The following is a 6,599-nucleotide window of genomic DNA, read 5'->3' on the forward strand; positions in this document are numbered from 1 at the left end:
AGCGCCGAGCTCGGGGCCGGGAGTTGCCGGGCCGGAAGATCTTGGTGTGCCCCTCCGGGGCTCGGCGGTGCCCCCCGGGGCTTCGAGGGTGTTTGGGGCCGCTGAGGGGGCCGGTGGGAGCGCACCTCCCGGCCCGGCCCTCTTCTGCAGGGAGCTGCAAGAGGGGCAGCCCTGAGCTGGGCCAGGGTGGCGGAATTATTGTCAGGGGCTGTTCATGGGGTTGTGTCCGGGGACTCCATTTAATTCTTTGCTTGAAACAGGAGTGTTGTTCCCTTGAGTACTTATCCTCCCTCGACCCCCTGGGCCCCAGCGGTGTACCTCAGGAGGACACACAGTCCAGAACCTCTGGCCGGGTTTCCCCAGTTCTTTCTGTAGTGCCAGGTATCTCGGGACATCATGGCTTCCCCAAGGAGACAAGGGCTGAGCTCAGCCCCAGATGTGTGCCCTCTCCTTCACCAGTTCCCTGGGGTTACTGCCCCAGGTGCTGTCAATGCAGGGTAAAGGCAGGATGGAAGGTCCTGTTGTGGTGGGAGTACAGTAATAATTTGTTTGCTCCAAGAGAAATTATTTATCAGTAGGTGTCCTGTCAGCTTCCCCAGTGCCTTGACTTGGTCTTACCACATCTCAGAAATGAGCTACGAGTTTCTCTTCTGAAACTTTCCAAAACAGTTTTTGAGATCCTCACGCCTCTGAGAATGGTATGTGGAAGCAGTAGTATTTCATCAGCCACAGCATGGGAGCCTCAATGTTTATAGATGAAAAGGGAGCTGCAGCATACTCTCCTCAAGACACTGGGCTGTGTATTATGAGTAGGCCTGCGGCAGCCAAAGAGAACTGTGCTGTGGAGGTGGAGGAAAATAGGTATGTTTTATTATTCATCACGCAAGACAGCGCCTTCAAATTACTGCTGTTCTGATTTGGGAACAGTGCATGTTCTGTGCCAGGAACTGTGGTAAAGGGGTATCTAACAGGTTGGCTTTTTTTCTCAAAGCAATCTTCTACTGCATGTACAATGTTTTTTCAACACCACTTAATTAGGTCCAAAATAGAGCTCTTACTGCATTTCCTTGAGACCCTAGTTCTTTCCACACTCCCTGCTGCTTGCAAGCCCCAAAGAGGGAGCAGAGCCAACTTAAACTACTACCACTGGTTAGTATGAACAAGTTGCCATGACTACAGTGGGACTGATCAGTAACTGAAGGGCATAAGGTAGTGGGGAGAGGAGTCACCTCCACTTCCCTGAGCAATACTTCACAAAAGCAAAGAGCACTGGCCGATTCCCATATGTGGTTTGCTCCTTCTTCCTGTTGAGCTCACTGCAAGATCATGTAGGTTGCTACCTGAACGTTTAAGTTTTCTATTGTTCATTTAAGAGTAAACCTTTAAGTTTATTCTTTTATTAGAAACTAATGTGGTATCAGATCCTGCTGAAGTCAATGAGAGTTTTTCTATTTATTTTTATTTAATGAAGTACCCAGGGGGGTCACATGGTGCTACAAGCCCCGCTTCCCTCAACCCTAGGTTTCAAAACAGGACATAAGTGATGAAAATATTGATAAATGGCTTTTAGACTTCACTGAAATAGGCTGTTGAAGGCAGGTTTCATCTTTAGCTTGAATTTCCATCTGTTGATACAACAAATCAATCTGAACTGCTTTATTGCTCAATACAGAACAATAGGGAACTCTCTGCACTGAGAGGCACTGAGTTCCCATAGGTATCCTTTAAAATACATCGCGTGTTCATATACCACAGTGATGAGCCTACTAAAAACACTCAGGTTGATAAAGTAGGAAACACTGAGAAAATATGAATTCCATTTCTCATGTAAAATTTCTTCTTGGTTTAAGTGCCTGAAAATTGTGGCTATGCCTTCATTTACTGAACAGGATCCTATAAAGTTCAGCATGTAATTCATGTGTATGGAAAGCAATTTATTGCTTATGACTTCTCCTGCATGCCTAAACAATGCCTAAGCCCCACATAAATCCTGATACAAGTAATATGTTATTTGGTCAAACAATTTGATAGATTTGCCTAGTTTGTTATTACAGGTATAAAGACCTGTGCTTTAAATTGAGAGCAAATACAAGAACAGGGCACTCTGGGAACTAATTTCCCAGGTCTCTGTGCTGCATAGAAATCACCATTTCTCAGCAATGAATTTGCCTAATAAAATGGGTACAGCGCTTCACTGGAAACATTTTTAAACAGCTAAAATTTATGTCCATATGCTTTTTACCTCTGCATGCACTCAGTTAAGAGAATACATAAAAGCTGCAGGCATTGGAAAGTCCATAAGTCATTAATGCAAGAACACAGTTTTAAGAATAAATGATTGGGGAATGGAAAACTTACATAACAACTCATGAAAACCAAAGAGAACAAATGGTACTTTTCTGAGTTCATGCGGTGAAATTTCACAGAATCACTGAGGTTGGAAGGGAGATCTGAAGCTTGTCTACTTGCCTACTTAAAGCAAGGTCAACTAGAGCAGTTTGCCTGGGGCCGTGTCCAGTCAGGTTGCAAATATCTGCAAAGATGGAGACCCCACAACTCTCTTAAGCAACCTGTTCCAAGGTTTGACCACCCTCACAGTAGAAAGGTGGAATTTCCTGCATTCTAGTTTTTGCCCATTGCCTCTGGTCCTATGATTGAGCACCAGTGAGAAAAGTCTGGCTCCATCTTCTTACTCCCTCCCCTCAGGTATTTATACATATTGACAAGATCTTCCCCAAGTCTTTTCTTGTCGAGGCTAAACAATCCCAGCTCTCCCAGCCTCTCCTCATATGAGAGGTGCTCCAGTCGCTTCATCATCTAGCCCTTCTCTTTACTCCAGTATGTCTATGTCTTGCTTGTACTGGTGAGCCCAGAATAAGACACAACACTCCAGATGGGGTGTCACCAGTTCTGGGGAAAGGCGAATAATTACCTCCCTTGACCAGCTGGCCATGCTCTTCCTAATGCATCTCAGGATCCTGTTGGTCTTCTTGCTACAAAGACAAGACTCATGGTCAACTTGGTGCCTACCAGAACCCTCAGGTCTCTGCAGAGCTGCTTTCCAGCTGGTCATCCCCCAGCCTGTACTGGTGCTTAGGTTATTCCTCCTGAAGTGCAGGACTAGAATTTTAATCTGTTGAACTTCATGCACAACCCATTGAGCCTGGCAGTTTGTTTGGCCACTTGTCAATTCATACCATTGTCAACTTATCTAGACCATACTTCATCAGTTTGTCAATGCCAGTGTTATGGGAAACAGTGATAAAAGTCTTGCTAAGTAAAGATAAACATCCACTGGTCTCCTCTCATCCACCTAGCTAGTCATTTTGTGTAGAAGGCTATCAGGTTGGTCAGCGTGGGAATACAACGGAAGATTGGCAAGGAGGATTGTAAACACACTCAAGTGACTTGAAGCCAGGGTGCCAAAAAAAACATATCACACTAACTGTTACTTAGCCCTGTGTGCTTGATGGGTAGAATGTCTGCATTTAGATAACATAGGCCTGTGAGAGACTAAAGGTACCTTATCAAACATCCTTAAGATTCCTGCCCTGCTGTTGGAAAGATCAAACCACAGTGGAAAAGTACACCTGCAAAAATCCCAGATACATACAGGCAAAAGCAGCAGGTTTGAGATGTTTTTCTGTCTTCAGCTTTTTCTGGCTAGCAAGGACCGAGCTCTGTTATGCCTGCATCCCCACTTGTGTGCCTCTGCCTAGTGCTGCTGTGGAGATTCCCTGGGTTGCAAGGTAACGAGAATAAATTGACTCTTTTCACTTCACCTGTGGTTTTGTTGTTGTTTCTGCATCCTGCCTGTGCTGGCTCACACAGTCAGACATGATTTTCCTTTTGTAAATCCACACTGTCTACTCCCAATCATTTCCTTGTCCTCAGTGTGTTTGGGATTGGTTTCCAGGGTTATTTGCTCCATCATCTTACCAGGGATCAAGGTGAAGCTAAATGGCCTACAGTTTCCTGGATCTTCCTGCTTGTCCTTGAAAATAGGAGTGACATTTGCTGTTTTCTATTTCTCAGGACTCTCTCCCAGTTGCCTTGGCCTTTTAAAGATAATCAAAAGCAGCCTTACAATGACATTGGCTAACTCTCTCAGCACTTGTGTGCACATGCTATCATGTCACATGGACTTGTATATGTCTGGATTTTTTAAAAGTTCCCTTACCTGATCACCCTCTACTGATGGATAAGTCTTCCTTGTTCCAGAATGTCCCACTGGCCTCAAGGGCCTGGGATTCCTGAAGGCAGGTCCTACCAGAGAACATCAAAATAAAGAAGACATTGATTACTTCAGCCTTTGTAATTTCATTCATCAGCAGGTCCCCTGCCCCCTTCAGCAGTGGACCCACATTTTCCCTAGCCTTCTTTTTGCTGCGGATGTCCTCATAGAAACCCTTCTCATTGCTCTTCATGTTCCTTCAACAGATTCAACTGCTGATAGGCCTTGCTTTTCCTAACCCCATCCCTGCACGCTCAGTCAGTGTTTCTGGGTTCCTTATAGGTCACCTGCTCCTGTTTTCACCTCCTGTATGCATCATTTTTATGTTTGACTTTTGTCATTAACACCTTGTTCATCCATGCAAGCCTCCTGTGACCTGTGCTTAACTTCTTCCACGTTAGGAGGGACCATTCTGGCACTTGAAGGAGGTGATCCTTGAAAACCAGTCAGCTGGATGTCTGGCTATTAATGTGAAAAACTATATTCAAGAGAGGTACAAAATATACCTGCCTCTTACAGACGAATTAGACAGTGAAACATTCTCTGTTTCACTGACTGGAGACTTAATTCTCGTATTTCCTTCTACTATGACTTTTGCAGGATAAATCAGATAAGGTTTGGAAGGGTTGGGGAGCATACTGTTTATGTGCTTTGTGCTGGTTTTTAACTAAACTTTGTCTACCATAACAGTGTGCATTGGAGTTCCAACATAATTCAAGAACAAATTCATGAATTATTCTGTAAGAAGTCATCCAGAGATGAACTATTTATGTGACTGTTGTCACTTTGAATTACATTTTCAGCTCTGAACAGAGACACAAAATCTAGTATTGTTCATTTATTTCTAATCTCTAAGCATTAACCAATCTACTTTTAGAAAGTTAATCCTGTCTGAAAAATACAAAATCCTAAGGTCTCCTATCTTAAATCATGTACATAAAATTTCTTAAATTGTTCATAAACTTTAGTGAATGTATGAATATATAAAAAACAGATGTCTATATATCTGTTTACAGTTATATATGTATGCACTTGTATACAGAGGTGTTCACTTACACCAACTTTTGATACATTCTTACGGTGTTTTCCTTAAAGGCTCATCTTCTAGAGTCAGGTAATTACATGAATCTGTATTTGTATGTTAAATAAAAGCTAGTTCTTGCCTAACACATTCAGAGACTTGAATGCAATATAAACAATGTTTGAAACATGAAGATTTAAATGCCTAAATGAGAGGCAAGGACCTGAATACTTTTTAAGTTTTGTCAAACAACACAAAGACCGCTGACTTCCAATTTAATTTATTTTAAGTCAGTGTCTTAGTTTTTTGAAACTTGCTCACAGCTTCTGGCAGGAAGTTATCATTAACTGCATTGTGATAGGGATATTAAAACCTGCAGTAGAGGTGGGAAAATGTTTGGAATGTCTCAAATTCTTGCTTTAATCACTATAGGCCTACCTGAATTGAAGGCTCTGCCATGAAAAGGAGGCAAGGAAGAGTCTGCCTGATGAGCCAGTGTTAATCCCAATAAGAAAAGTCAACTGGATCAGGAGAGAGGGACCATCTCTGGCACTTGTGACTTTTCAGTGTGCATGGTGGTGTCTGGATATTTACCAGGCTAACCTAACCCAGATTCAAGGTTCTTGGTATAGGACTGGAGCCCCTGAACAGCTCCTGCATAGGGACTGACCTCTCTGTCAGATTCAAACAGCAGATGGGAGTCCCTCAGGCTCAGACATGTGCATTTGACAGCAATAGTTAGACCCCGTTAAATTTAATTTGTCCCTAAATCTTTGCTCTCTGTAAGCATTAATCCTCATGAATGGTGGAAAATAGATAATCGCTCGAGGAAAAAGTCTGTCTGGGATTAAACTGAACCATTAGTCTCAACTCAGATAGGCTACAGTATGCATCCTGGTCAACAAAGGATGATTTCTGGAGCTGTTCCTCAGGGCTCAGACACCTGGATTAACTGGCATTAGCCAAGAGACAGTGAACAGAAGGACATGTCTTGCTCTCATAAAATCATGTTTATGCACAAAAGTAACACAGTATTACTGACAGCTTGTATAGTCTTGTGCAGGAAAATAATTTCTGCTTCTGAGGAGATATCCAGTCGTTAGCTCTGTGCTGAGACTTAAAAATGCAAGAAAAACTTCCTACCTTGTCTTTGGTGTTACTATCACACAGCAGTATGTACAGAAAAAAAAATAAGCCAGACCTCGTGCTGTGGGAGGACAGGAACATAGTTATTCTGAGGAGGAAGGTGTAGAGTAGAAATTAGGATAGGAAGAGGAGAGGAGAGGGGAGGGGAGGGGAGGGGAGGGGAGGGGAGGAGAGGCGAGGCGAGGCGAGGCGAGGCGG

The sequence above is a fragment of the Athene cunicularia genome (assembly GCF_003259725.1).
Source record: "Athene cunicularia isolate RWA chromosome 5 unlocalized genomic scaffold, athCun1 chr5_part1, whole genome shotgun sequence".
NCBI classification, from domain to species: Eukaryota; Metazoa; Chordata; class Aves; order Strigiformes; family Strigidae; genus Athene; species Athene cunicularia.